A 14,668-nucleotide genomic window follows, 5' to 3' on the forward strand; every position below is an offset into this window, starting at 1 on the left:
GGGTGAGAATTTGGGCAGCAGCTCGTTTATCCATAACCGTAACCCATGTTCCCTGGAGCAGACCTGGGACCCGGACACGGCCAGCTCGGGTCCCGCCGTCTTGCTGCGATGCACCGACCCGAGCGCTGGCTCCCTGTGCTTCGCTTCCCGGTTCCCTCCTCGTTCGGACCCGCCTTCCGTTTGCTCCTGCCGGGGCTGCGGGCACCGAGGGCGGCGGCCTCCGCCGGCACCGATCCGGGACGAGCCAGGATCCTCGTCTAGGTCCGTCTACACTCGGTCCAGTACGCGAGGTTCCGTCCACTCTAGGTCCTGTCCGCACCCGGTCCCGTCTCTCCTCAAAAAATAAAATTAAAGAAAGAAAGGAATCTTAAAAAAATTAAAAAAAAATTTTCTTGCGTTAGAGATTTGCTTAGCTATACTGTTCTGCTAAAATACAAACACACTTGGGTACGGCCAAGTCCTTCCATCAGGAGAAGCCCAGAGTATCTTGTCACTCAAGCTTGAAACGGATCGGATGCTGGACCTTAGGAGAGAAGGGGGGGGGGGGTCTCTTCATGGGGTTGCTCTGGACGGACAGGTGTTGAGAGTGAACACTCAGCGAGTGACTAGTGGGCAGGTCTGAGCCTACAAGTATTTAAGCAGAGAACAATGCAAGGAAACTGTTCACGGTTCTCTCAGGCACCGTCAGAAGAGAGAGCAAATCACCTAGTGGTGTTTGCGATTCAGCCTTTAGCAGGGAGCAAAGTCAGCGGTTTCTCCTGGCAAAGGAAAAACTGAAGAGAGAAAGATTCCCGGTAGGCAGAAAGCTAGACAGATGTGGACAGATGTGACTTTGCATCCTGGCCGTGCTCTTCTTGATGTCCCTTGTGTGTTTCATCTGTAAAGGAGTAATTATATTTATCCAAAAATATTGTTGGGAGGATTACGATAAAAGAAGTGTCGATCCTGGCATCTGTAAACACTCAGGAGACGACGGACAATCTTGTTTATCTCTGAAGACTAGAAAACTCACGGTTGGAAGTGGAGAAGCCAGGAGGAGTCAGAGGGGAGGGGGCCGGGGTCTGAGGTCACCGTGAGATCTCTGCCAGGTGTTGCATCAGCATGGAATGCAGATTTTTAATAGGTCATCTAGGAGGCTGGGCCCGACCGGCCGAAATGCACGCGGTCCGGCTGGGATCTAGGCGGGACAGGCAACCCTGCAGGCAAGCCTAGAGGCTGATTTGTAGGCCCTCCTGTATCCTCTGCACAAAAGGAGAGGAAGGGAAGCAACATTTACTGGGTCCTGATAACCACGTCCAGACATGACTGACACCAGAAATACTCTGTCAGAAAACTCAGTTTATAAGAAAGATAGAGTGAATGATAAATGGTTTGTTAGAAATGTAGCTCTTTGCTCCCAAACTGTTGAATCCCTACTGTTAGACTCCAGTGAGGCTGAAACTTTGACATTGCCTCCCAGAATGGGCGATACACACTCTTGTTTTCCCAAGTCATAGATTGCTTTCTTTAAGAAAGGTTAAGACTAACACTTAGTCCTTCCAAAATAAATAGATAAATGGTATAGGAGAGCATGAAGAAAATATAAAGTATATGCTTTCGCATTAATAGATTTGCAGATACATCCTTATGTTTAAGTGAAACAGACATGAGGACACCCCGAGAGCAGGACCCACACTCACTGGGGTTGGGCCAGGCCCCAGGAACTTGACCTACATAACGGCGGGACACTAAGTCCCAAAGAAGGAAAGATGGAATGTGGAGTGAGGACCCTTAGTTTTCCCACACACCAGAGCTGTGGAGCCTCCTCTCCATCTGAGTCCCAACCCCCCGACGGTGGGTTATGCTCTTCTGGCCAGGCCACCTCTGTTAAAAGTCAAAAATCAGGGGCGCCTGGGTGGCTCAGTCGGTTTAAGCATCTGCCTTTGTCTCAGGTCATCATCCTGAGGTGCTGGGCTCAAGCCCCGCATGGAGCTCCTGGCACAGCAGAGAGCCTGCTTCTCCCTCTCCTCCAGGCTGGTGCTCTCTCTCAATGGACCCCCCCTCTCTCTCTTTCAATCGCAAATAAATAAATACAATCTTTAAAAAAGTGAAAAATCATTTTACTTCTCATTCATTCGATTACCAGTGAAGTAAAATCTTTTAGAGTTAGTCATCTCCACTAATGGGATTGCGTGCTTTACTCTTACGTTATCCTTCAAAAAATTATTTCACTAATAGGTTGCTGCCTTTTCCTTACGGATTTATAGAAGGGCTTTGTAGTAAGATATTAAATCTTTGTCGTCTGTTCTGCTTGTCCTCTGGCTTGTCATCTGTCTCTCCACTGTGTGCTAGTCTTTCTCACATGGGAGTTGATGTTTTTGCTTTTATCTCCTTTGCAGTCAGTATTTCTACTCTTTAAGTGCCCTACAGGATCAGGTAAGAGATCCTAAAGGTTCAAAATCACGGTGCTGGGAATGAAAGGACGGCCAAGGATACAAGGACACAGATATAAGCATCAGATGAGTGGAACGGACAACAGGCTGTAGGATTTTTGTAGCTTCATAAATGCACCAAAGTCTGAAGGGCACACACTCTGGGCTTTGATGAGCTGTTTGAATCCTGCTTCTGTCAGTTACTGATGGTTTGAACTGGGAGATTTGCTTAACTGTGTCCCCATGTCCTCATCCGTAAAGTGTAGGATTTTTGTGTGGGATGTAGGAATATTGTGAACTTTCTGGCTACTGTAAACTCTCAGGAGAGGTGAACTGTTCATGATACCTGAGAGTTTTGGGGGCCTGGCCGACTGGAGAAGGACTAGAACAGTTCCCAGGATGGGCGTGGAGGAGACTAGACTAGAGAGGGGAGAAAATAGAACCCAGCGCCTCGGAGGGTCTGTGGAAGGTTTAGATCCACAGGCCTGGGTGCTCTGAGGAATGTCACCCAGAGGAGTGGACCTCAAGGGGCCTGTGAAGGTCGGAGGGACAGAAAGCCACAACTGGGGAAAGAAAACAGGAAAGATGAGCCGGACGAGACAAGAAAGAACCGTCAGAGTCTCCTGCAGGACAGGCACGTTTTGTAAATAAATTCTTTTTGATTATGTTGCGTCCGTCACCCTACGACCCCCGGGCTCCATGCAGTCCGTGCCCACCTCGATCCCCTGGGATGGGCAGTTTTAAGTAAAAAGAAGAAACTGCAGGACAGGTCTCAGCCACGGTGCGAAAGGAAAGCAGATTCAAGCTGCCGTCAGAGAGAGAGGACGGACGGACGGACGGACGAGCTGCCAACAGCTGGTCCTGAAATCAGAACGGAGGCGAGCCGTGCCCCAGCGGCATCCGAAATGACGGGAGGAAACGGGCGCGGGAACAAGGGTCCGGCAGGGCCTGCGGCAGCCGGACACGCTCCCAGCCCGCGCGCGGCCGCGCCACACACCGAAGCACGCGGACTCGGCCCCCCGCAGACCCGGCGCCCCCCGCAGACCCCGTACCCCCCGCAGACCCGGCGCCCCCCGCAGACCCCGTGCCACCCGCAGACCCATGACACCCGCAGACCCCGTGCCCCCCGCAGACCCCGTGCCCCCCGCAGACCCCGTGCCACCCGCAGACCCGGCGCCCCCCGCAGACCCCGTGCCCCCCGCAGACCCCGTACCCCCCGCAGACCCGGCGCCCCCCGCAGACCCCGTGCCACCCGCAGACCCATGACACCCGCAGACCCCGTGCCCCCCGCAGACCCCGTGCCCCCCGCAGACCCATGACACCCGCAGACCCCGTGCCCCCCCGCAGGCCCGGTGCCCCCCGCAGACCCATGACACCCGCAGACCCCGTGCCCCCCCGCAGGCCCGGTGCCCCCCGCAGACCCCATGACACCCGCAGACCCCGTGCCCCCCGCAGACCCGGTGCCCCCCGCAGACCCCGTGCCCCCCGCAGACCCGGTGCCCCCCGCAGACCCCGTGCCCCCCCCCCCGCAGGTCCGGTGCCCCCCGCAGACCCCGTGCCCCCCCGCAGGCCCGGTGCCGCCCGCAGACCCCATGACACCCGCAGACCCCATGACACCCGCAGACCCCGTGCCCCCCGCAGACCCCATGACACCCGCAGACCCCGTACCCCCCGCAGACCCGGCGCCCCCCGCAGACCCCGTGCCCCCCGCAGACCCATGACACCCGCAGACCCCGTGCCCCCCCGCAGGCCCGGTGCCCCCCGCAGACCCATGACACCCGCAGACCCCGTGCCCCCCCGCAGGCCCGGTGCCCCCCGCAGACCCCATGACACCCGCAGACCCCATGACACCCGCAGACCCGGTGCCCCCCGCAGACCCCATGACACCCGCAGACCCGGTGCCCCTCGCAGACCCCGTGCCCCCCGCAGACCCCGTGCCACCCGCTGCACGAATCATGACTGTCCTGCACTGGGCGCTCCCCAACGCCCTCCAGTGGGGGTGGACGGACCCCCCCCCTCCCCGCACCTGTCCTGCAGCAGGAGACCGTCCAGCAGCGAGGACGCAGCCGTCATGACCACACGAGTGAGGAAAGCAACGGACACAGAAGAGTGCTCACGTGTGACTCCCGGTGCCTCCATATGTGTGCGGGTCACACACAGGCCCCTCCGAATGGGGTGTTGGATGTTGTCTCAGTGGTTCGGGCTGCCCAGCACCGCCGACTGGGTGGCCGAAGCAAGAACCACTTCGTTCTCACGGTTCTGGAGGGTGCGGAGTCCAAGGCTGGGGGACCCCCAGAGTCACGGGCTGGTGAGAACCTGCTTCCCGGTTCAGGGACGCGTCTTCTTGCTGTGTCCCTTGTGTTCCTTTGTGGAGGGAACAAGGTGCTCCCTGGGGCCTCCCGTGGAAGGGCATTCAGGCCAGTCAGTTCCAAGAGGCCTGCCTCCAGATCCCGTCACCCTGGGGAGCAGGTTTGCAGCACACAGATTAGGAGGAGGACAGAAACATTCAGTCTACAGCAGAAGTCAAAATCCAGTCATTTTTGAGGGGTCGTTCTGTCAACTAGAGGGGACATGAGGCGGAGACAGAGCCTGGTCTTTTCATGTGCTGATTGTGTGTTTTTTTAATTTGGGTGGTGACGACTGTGTATGTTCCACTTGTCAAAATTTACCAAAGTGGGGGCACCTGGGTGGCTCAGTGGGTTAAGCCTCTGCCTTCAGCTCAGGTCATGATTCCAGGGTTCTGGGATTGAGCCCCGCATCAGGCTCTGCTCAGCGGGGAGCCTGCTTCCTCCTCTCTCTCTCTGCCTGCCTCTCTGCCTACTTGTGACCTCTCTGTCAAATAAATAAATAAAATCTAAAAAAAAAAAAAATACCAAAGTGTGTACTGATGGAATTTTTATATATTTAATTTTTCAGTAAAAAAAGAAAAATATTTGCCCACCGTAGACGTTACATTAAAATGACTGAAAGCCCTTTGTTTACTCATAAAAGGTGTAGCTGCTTGTTGTCAGCTTTATGCTGGTATAGATACAGATCTTGATCCTCATTTTCTGTATTTATAAAGTGTGTATAATAGCACCTGTTTCGCAGTAGGTAATATGGACGGACAGACAGGCTTTGAAGATGACGAGATCGCATACACATGCCTGGGGGAGATCGCCGTGTCCCCACTGCTGATGTTTTCTTGCTTTGAGCACAACATCCCTGCTCTTCCCTACCAACCTACCACTCCTGCCAAGAGGGTGAAACCGAGTGGTACGTTTGGTGAGTACATTCCTCTTCATCCTTCCCTCTGGGAAACGACCCCGTCGAGCACAAAATGTTACTGAACCTTAGGGATGTTGAGTGCATTGTCCAAATTTAGACAGATAATAAGTCACAGAATTTGCACCCAGGTCTCTGACTGCAAAGATCAGGCTTTTAACCACTTCGTTATACTGGCTGCCTCATAAAGACTAGATCAGCATAAAAATAAACGCTGTTGTATGGTGCGGCTAAGAACACAACAGCAATTCAGGGAAGGGACTCTTCTCTCCGGTCTGTGAACCGGGAGGCAGGTTCTCACCAGATGCCGAATCCGTAGTTCATGATGACTACACAAAAGACTATGGAGTCAACTCCTGCTAAATTCTGAGAAAACTCCAGGAGCCAACAAAGTGGAGTTAGCACGGACCTCTTTCCAGGCCACATGAGAAGAGCTGTCTGTTGTTGGCCAAACAGCCCGCACGGTTTAACCTCAGTGCCACCTGGCAGGGCTCCAGGACTTACCCGGTTACTTTCTTGGTTTGGTTCAGCTGCATTTGGTCTTGTACCTTTGTTGTGTCTGCCTTTCAGTTCTTCTGGGATTTATCTCATGCACCATCCTACGGGATGAGACAGGACAGGAAGCTTATTTTCAAGCACTTGACACCTGAGAATATGTAAGGGTCTGCTAACAGCATTTCTCACAGAAAGATTATTTATGTTTATTGAGGTCTAATTTAAATTTGATAAACAACATTGATCTTAAATGTTCAGTTGGATGGGTTTCAACAACTTTATAAATCCGTGCAACCATTACTCCAAACAAGATATGGAAGACTTTTGTCAGCCCAGAAGCATGCTGTATGACTCTGTGTGTGTGTGTGTGTGTGTCTGTGTATGGCTTTCTTCACTCAACATACTACTTTTGAGATTCACGCTTTTATCAGTAGTACCTTCCTTTTTTTTTTTTTTTGAAGATTTTATCTATTTATTTGACAGAGAAAGACACAGTGAGAGAGGGAACACAGGCAGGGGGAGTGGGAGAGGGAGAAGCAGGCTTCTGGCAGATCAGGGAGCCCAATGTGGGGCTCGATCCCAGGACTCCAGGATCATGATCCGAGCTGAAGGCAGACGCTTAACCACTGAGCCACCCAGGCACCCCAGTACATTCCTTTTTATTGTCAAGAAGTAATCCACTGTATGGATGTACCACCATCTGCTCATCCAATCTCCTGTTGGTGGACATTTAGGTGATGTCTAGATTTTGGCTTTTATGAGTAAGGCTGCTATGAACATTTTAGGAAAGTTTGTGTTAGCGTATGTTTTCATTGCCCTTTGGTAACTGCTAAAGAATGGAACGCTTAGTTGCCAGGGTGGCTGTGCGTTTACCATTGTAAGGGGCTGCCGAATAATTCTCCAAAGGGTCAAGCCATTTTATATTTGTACCATCAGTGCTGTGCATCTCGAAGGAAAGTTGTGTACAAAGCCAAACTATGATGACATCTTAGCAAAGAACACCACAGTGCCCAGGGTGGGAAAGATTCTGTGGGAATCATTTGTAAGGAGGAAAAACCAGCCAACAGAGGAGAGTGCATTGGCACTCACCAAAGAGCATTCACCAGGACGCCAGCCCGAGGCGACCACGTGGGCAGCAGACTCCACAGCCACCAATCAAGGCTGTGTTCTCGGTCGGTGACATTCAGTCCACATGCCAAGCCCTCTGTCCATGATCCAAGCAATCTGGGCAACTTATTGTTTTTCCTCAAGTTGTGCCTCATTGAAATTCTTTTTGGAGTGTCCCTTTCAGTCACAAGTTCTCTCTTGTCCAGAAGCCAAGATCGTGAAGCTTAGTGTAGCGGGGCTTTCCGAATGTGTGCTGCGGGCTTCACCTCCAGCTGCGGTGCCCGAGCTGGCTCACCTGCCCCGTCCTGAGCGGCTTCCCCGGCTCCCCCAACGTGGACAGCGAGCTCTCGTTCACCTGTTCCTCTTGCTCATTTGGTCCCCCCCCCCCCCACCGCCTCAGGTTACTCTCAGCAAGATTTCAGTTTGGTTTTTATGCTATTGCGTTCAAGGGAGGGCAAAGCCTTTGAATCTGTTTTCAAATGTGTTCATTTTTAAGACAAAACATCATTCTCTCCGAGTTTTTCTTTTAGGCTATCAGGACAGAGGTCAAAAATCGTGGGGACTAGCCCCCAAGGGAATTAATCTTAACTTTCTCCAGAATCAGCCATCCCTACTCATATATTCTAGGATATCGGTAAAAATTCTTGCTAAAGGAGGTGGCCAGAAAAGTCCTTATTCTTTAGCCAAATTCTGGATGAGAGGATGAGGGCTCCACATTTGGGCACAACCAGGTTTCAACATCTATTACCCTTATTCTGTTCTTCTAACGGGCACTCGGGCACTCGCTGCCAGCGCTCAGTGGTAAAAACACAAGCCTTCGTCTTCGTTCTCCCTCACAATGAAGGGTTTGTCCCTCCTCCTTTCAAAGGCAAATTCATCCACACGTGTTCTGGATCCCACTGCATCCTGCCTCCTCAGAGAGTGTGCTCCGCTGGTTCTTACCTGCAGCCGGAATGACCGTCCTCCTAAATTCAGGCTTCTCCTTCCGCAGCCTGTGGTGGTGGCTAGAAAGTCGCCAGCCAGCCAGCCAGACACCCTGTTCCCCAACCTCCCTTGCCTTTAGCTGAGGCCGCATGATGAGTTCTTGTCAATATAATGTGATCAGAAGGGATGTGGGTCACTTCTTGACCAAGCAACTTAAGAAGCAGGGGTGGTTCTTCTCCCTTCTGCTCACTCGGTAAAAGGGGCGCAGCGAACGGGGAACCCAGATACTAAAGAAGAGGGAGGGCTTCACAAGACGGCCCGAGCCTGGGTCTCTGAATCTTCAGTCGGAGGGTCCTCCTGCTCTGAAGAGCTTCTGTGGGAAGAGCTCTATGTGTCTGACCTGTTGGATATTGCAGGACCTTATTGCCATAGTGTGGTATTGTTGATCACCACCATGACTAGCACATTATTTTTCTTTATTATTTTATTTTATTTTTCTTTGCAGGTGACATCTACATGCATTCAGACATAACCAAGCATCTCCCATCTTAGCACCGACACCAGCCCCCTAAAATCCTCCCTTTGACTCCACGCTCCTGCTCTGTTTCCTCGGTGTCTCTTTACTTCTCTCACAGACAACTGTTCTAGGAAACCTGTCAATGCAAAGTCTTCGTTGCTTGCTTCCATTCGTTCCTTACTCCAATCTAGATGGCTTCTTTGCCACCCTCCATGAAAACTGCTCTAGCCGGAGTCCTTAATAATGGACAGGTTTCTAAATCCAGCAGACAATTTTTGGTTCTTATTGTAATTCTCAGGATTTTACCTAGTGGGACACTCCTGCCTTCACTGCCTACTGTCTTCTCTTGGTCCCTTGAAACCAAGCTCTTACAGGAATGACTCACAGGCTTTTTAAATGCATCATATCCAAAACCGACCTTCAACGCTGGCTCCTCCGTCTTCCTTCTCAGTAAACGGTACTTGCATCCACCCAGCGGCTCATGCCGGAAACCCGAGGGTGATTTTTGGTACATCCTTCTTTCTCACCACTCTTAGCCAATTAATCATCATATCCTGCCCATTTCACCTCCTTGTTTTTCTCAGGAGTAGCTACTGTCCGTCTCCAATCGTCCCCACCACCCCTTCCATTCTCCATACATATGATTACAAACATAAATCAAATAGTGCCATTTTCCTTTTAAAGTCCTTCAGAAATTGTTACTAGAAAAAAAGAAAAAGAAAAAAGAAAAAAAAAATCCTTCAGAAAATTCCCACTGCACTTAGGATAATCCCCCTAATCCTCAAGACAGCACACACACCCTGGCGCCATCTTGCCCCTGCAACTCTTCAGCCCGAACCCGCGCTCCCTTCCCTGTGCTCATGGTAGTTCAGCGTTTCTCCCGAATCTTTGAAAGTAGCTGTTTCTTTCCTACCTCAGAACTTCTCTAACTGCAAGAACAAAGCTCAACTCGAACAAACTGAAGTGAAAAGGAAATACAGTCGCTTACGTAAGTGAGGCACCTAATCAGCCGCTGACTTCAGGCGTGACTTATTCCAGGAGCCCAGGTTACGACTTTAAAGCCCCATGGCTTTATTTCTCAGCTTGCTTTTGATTCCTTCTTAACATGCACTGTCCCCAGCCGGCAGGATGGCCACTGTCAAAGATGTCTAGTTGTGCTTTGAAAAATTAATCTTACCAAAAGAGAGGTCCGGATTTTTTCATCAGCTTCTGGGAGGTCATCTCTAAGCCCTTGGTAGGTCATACTTGATAAGAGAGTCTCTGTTTGCCTGGGGGCCATCGGCCAACCAGACCATAAGAAGATGAGTTAGGGCGGGGCAGGGAGTTGAGCAAAATCAGCAAGGTGACTCAACCTGGAGACTCTGAGTCAGGTGCCATCTGCTGACCTCTGGAGACGGAAATCAGCCCTGAGTTCAATCAGTCATGCTGAGGTGATGAAGCCCCAGTAAAATCTCTGGACACTGTGTGTGCGTAGTTACACACAGAGGCCAGGGAGCCGAGCTATCCTAACTGCACGGGGAGAGGACAGCTGGGAGCTCCAGGCTTGCTCCCCTCCCGGCCAATGTGCCTTTCCCTTTGGCTGACTGTAACGTGCATTCTTTCCTTGTGATAAACATAATCACGAGTGTAGCTGCTTTGAGTGAGTTGTTTGGGTCCTTCCAGTGAATAATCAGAAGCGAAGGTAGTTTGGGGAACTACCGCATTTGGTGTCAGAAGTGAGGGTGGTCTTGTGTGGACTATGCTCCCTCTCACTGTCCAGTGGGCGAACTCTCACATTATTAAACATTCTTAGCCTAGTAGCACAGCTCAATGGTTCTGTTTCTTCGGATGTTCTAAAAGAAAAGTTCCAGGGAGCCTCTTAGCTAGCTTGCTTGAGACGAACCCATCACCATTGCCTGGGAAGGAGGGTGCCGTGATCGGTCTCTGTCAGATAGCTAGTAGAATCTATCAAAACAACAGGAAATGAGTTCTCCATGGGAGAAAAGGTTTGGGTTACCAAAAGGAAGGATAGGGAGGCTGCGTGAACAAACACAGTAGTTAGCATGGGACTTTCACACCAGCGTCTCCCTCTGGAACACCCGGATTCTTATTCATCCCTCCCCCCCCACTTTCGAATGACTAATCTTTCTACTGACTAATCTACTCATCATCTGGGTTTCAGATTAAATGTCACTTGGACAGAGAGGCCTCCTTCTTTCATTCCTCTCCATCAGAATGTTTTATAGGTCTTAGCAGTTTGTCATTCTATATCCATTTGTGTGATTGCTAGTTTAATATCTTCATATTACCTTTACTCTGGGGTGTGTTAAGAACCACATCTCGTCTGTTCATCACCTAGTAGGTCCTCAAAAGTAGCAGAGGAAGGAGCAAAATAAGAATGAAAAAAATCTGTTAATGGATTGCCCACATCTCAGATCTTATGCTAACCCTTCAAATGCTCATTTTTAGTAAGATGTCAGTAGATGGCTATCTGGTTAAACTTTGGACTCAGTTGTTGGAACCAATAAAAGAAACTTGCCTCAATTTTTCAATTAGGAATTCAAGAACCGCATAACCTTTAGAAGTAAAAATTGTTAGGCACATCAGCCTCACCCTCATTTACTAAAACAAAACATGTATCGTTTGTATGGAAATGCGTCTCTCGACAAGCTGATACAACCTTCCGTCCCATCTTGCAGTGTTTGCATCTGATTTTAGCCACAAAATAACCCATTGAGATAAGTAATGCAGGCAGGTGTTTCTTTGATCTTACAGATGAAAAAAAAAAAAAGCCTGAGAACTAGAAAGGTAAGATAAATTACTCATGATCACATGGAAAACTTAGTGGTCAAAACAAGATGATTACTCAGCAATCCTGAAGCCTAGTTCTATGCTCTGTCTACCAACCCAATGTTGTTCATCCTCTGCCTCACTGACGATACACCCTGCTGTCCCCTACAGTTGTAGAATGTGTCGAAAGTCACAGTAATCAATGTAGTGAATTTGAATATGAGTACACTTTTGATTTTTGCCTATTTTGTGGACATTTCTGATCATTGGGGCTGTAAGCATTCTTCATAACACTCCCTTTTAGTTAGGAACTCTAGCCTCTTTCTCAAGCCAGTGGTTCTAGTGATGTTCTCATCCCCAACCCAGAGGTAATTTGGCCAACGAGAGCCTAATATTCTCTAGGCTCGAGTTTCGGTAAAGGGGTGACGCATGGCCCTTAACAGGTTTTAAGATTCAATGACCTCTTTGGGATAGGAACACTCATTCTCAATAGGCTTGAACCTGAGCCAATAGAAAGCTGGAGCTTCTGCACTCATTTCCTTCAAGTGGAAAGCAGAGCTGAGAGCTAAAGAAAAACCATATCCTAATAATACCTTCTGAACCGCAACTCTAGAGCCCACATGACCCCTGGATTTTTAGCTACATCACCTAATAGATTCCTTCTCTTGAATAAATCAGTTTGAGTAGGATTCTGTCTTTACCATTCAGAAAATTCTTAACTAAAATATCTTATAATGATGGGGAGACCCAGGGTCCCCACAGCAGGGCAGCCTGCCGACCCAGTATGGGATTGCATTGCCGCGGGGTGGGAGCTGGACCCATTGCCAAGAAGCTTGCAGAGGCCAAGTTTAAGGAGCGAGGAACTCTCCTGGCTGAAGCCCAGCTGGCCCAGATGTCCACACAGTTGGGCATGTTCAAGACCAACCTGGAGGCATTTGCCAGTAAGCACAAGCAGGAGATCCGAAAGGAACGTGAGTTCCCGGTGTAGTTCCCGGACACATGTGTCACCCTTGCGTGGGTTGGCTCCCCTCTGGAAGAGGATTTTGGTCTGCGGTGGGGGCTGAGGGAGCTTTCTGTTGCGACCTGGGGATCCAGAAGATGGAGGTGTGTGTGGCCCCAATGCCCGGGAAGGGAGGTCTGTTCACTCTGGAGGGACTACGGCAAGACGTGTCCAAGGGAAGGGGCCGATTCGCCCAGGATGTCAGCCATGACCGTTTGCTCAGGGCCATGAAGAAACTAGAGGCACTTGGCACTGGCGCAGGTGCCCCCGCCTTCAGTCGGCGCCAGCTGAGCTCAGTGCGCACCGCCCCATGGAGCTGCAGCTAGCAGGGAGGGAGGGCTACGTGACTGTCGGGGATATCAAAGCCCGTCTCAGGCGGGAGGTCACGCGCTGGGACACCTGCCGAAGGAAGGGCCGGGCCCGCTGGCCCCTCGGGCCCCGCAGGAGGCTCGCCATGGGCTGCCAGCTCTCTTGGCGGACCCCTTCTCCCAGGCCATTCCTGCTGAGGCCAGAGAAGCCCTGCCCTGACCCTGGGGGTGTAGAAGGGGGCATGGTAGCGGGCAGGGAGAAGACAGACTAGCTGTCTGTGAATAAGCCCTAACAGCTTTGTTTTTTGCTTTTTTAAAGAAAAATAAACAACATATCCTACAATAAAGAATTCTCATTCAATTGTCTTCCCATACAGTCTTGACGGGGAGCGGAAGAAAGTGCGGTTACAGCTATTTCCTGCAGAATGGCATTGTCTGTAACAATAGATCTGGCTCCCAAACCCTCAAACAACGCCCCCCCCCGAGAAAACAAGCAAGAAGTCACTTTACTAGAATTTAGTTGCATGTTCACTGTCTCCAAAGAGTTTTATTTGGTGCCATTCTTCTTTGGGTTAGTGATGAGAGGACGCCTCCTCTCACCCCCTGGTCAGACTTTGTCCCTCTTACACTGCCAGCTGGTAGGCCTTCCAGAAATCTCCCTAGTGAGGTTTGATGCTCTAGATGGCCTTAACACAGCTGAAATGCCCTCTAGCTATCTATGTCTACACCTTCCGCCTTTCTGTCAAATGTCACTGCGAATCTGTTCCAAGAGGAACTTGCTGCAAGTCTTTTCAATCTTAGGATAGACTCTCCAGGTACCATCTATTTGCAAAGAAATACAGAAGTGGAGCCTAATTAATGACTTGCTTTTCTGATTGCCAGCTTCACAGACCCAAGAACAAGGGGAAAGACTATAAGAATTCTTTTAAGGTCAGAAGAGTCTAGTATACAGAACCATTTAGCTGGCAATAATAGTTTCAGCACAAGGTGTTTCTAGATTTTCTTTTAAAAAATTCAGTGTTTGGTATCTCCCAGGACAAGATGAATTTAGCTATGCCTTGGTCGGTGACTCTAGAAACTACTTTTTATTTGCTAAAGTGATGAATGTTTCAAACTTGAAGGAAGCTAACATTGCCTAGTTGTAGGTCATATTGCCAATAGATGATAGGAACATGGCGAATGGTAAGGATTTGGTAAAACTTTTTCATAATGAGCATTTTTAGGACTTTTATTTTTTATTTTTTTCTATTTTTAGGACTTTGAATAACACATTGTGAGATGGGTCTATTTCTCAAAAGATCATATCTTTTAAAGGGAGTAGGGGCTGAAGAACGGATACAAGCCAATCGCTTGGATGCGTGCATAATACAGGGTACTAATACCTAAACCATATATGACCAAACATGTGGAGCCATCTCATTTTCTAAGCTCAACAAAAATAAAAGGGAGGATTGCCCGTGTTAGTTATTTTTTTCCACAATGATTCTTAGAATATACATGAAAATAGGAATCCTAAAAGAGTAGTCAGTATGGTGTACTGCAGAAAATACTCTGGGCTCTGAATTAGGGGAGCTAAACTTTGGCCCAGGCAGCCCTCAGCAAGCCCATTGTCTTGGGTCTCCCTCATATACAGAATGGAGGATTGCACAACTGCCAAGAAAGCGTCCAGCTGTAAACTTGGGTACTAAAACAGAGAACCTGTGGATTGTAATTCTTGTCAGTTTCAGTTCTGATCTAAATACAAAATGAGGATCTTCAGAGAACTTTGAAGATGATCACGGTAGCTGAAAGGAATTGATCTGGAAGAAAAGGAGAGCCTTACTGTCCATACTCTCCACTCACTTACTCACTCACTCACAAATACTTGTGAGCA

At 49.7% G+C, this 14,668-nt stretch overlaps 1 long non-coding RNA gene across 2 annotated transcripts; it reads right to left on the minus strand.

Annotated features, from left to right (window-relative positions):
- Positions 1 to 4,427: 4,427 nt before the first annotated feature.
- Positions 4,428 to 9,262, minus strand: LOC309862557. Of its 2 annotated transcripts, none has more exons than XR_014310580.1 (3): positions 9,137 to 9,262; positions 6,180 to 6,274; positions 4,428 to 4,869 (listed from the first exon to the last, which is right to left on the minus strand). It is a non-coding gene; the product is annotated as an uncharacterized lncRNA (long non-coding RNA). The 2 variants fall into 2 exon arrangements; XR_014310581.1 differs by lacking the exon at positions 9,137 to 9,262 and adding an exon at positions 8,220 to 8,291.
- Positions 9,263 to 14,668: the final 5,406 nt, after the last annotated feature.

Source organism: Mustela nivalis (genome assembly GCF_964662115.1).
Source record: "Mustela nivalis genome assembly, chromosome: 4".
NCBI lineage: Eukaryota > Metazoa > Chordata > Mammalia > Carnivora > Mustelidae > Mustela > Mustela nivalis.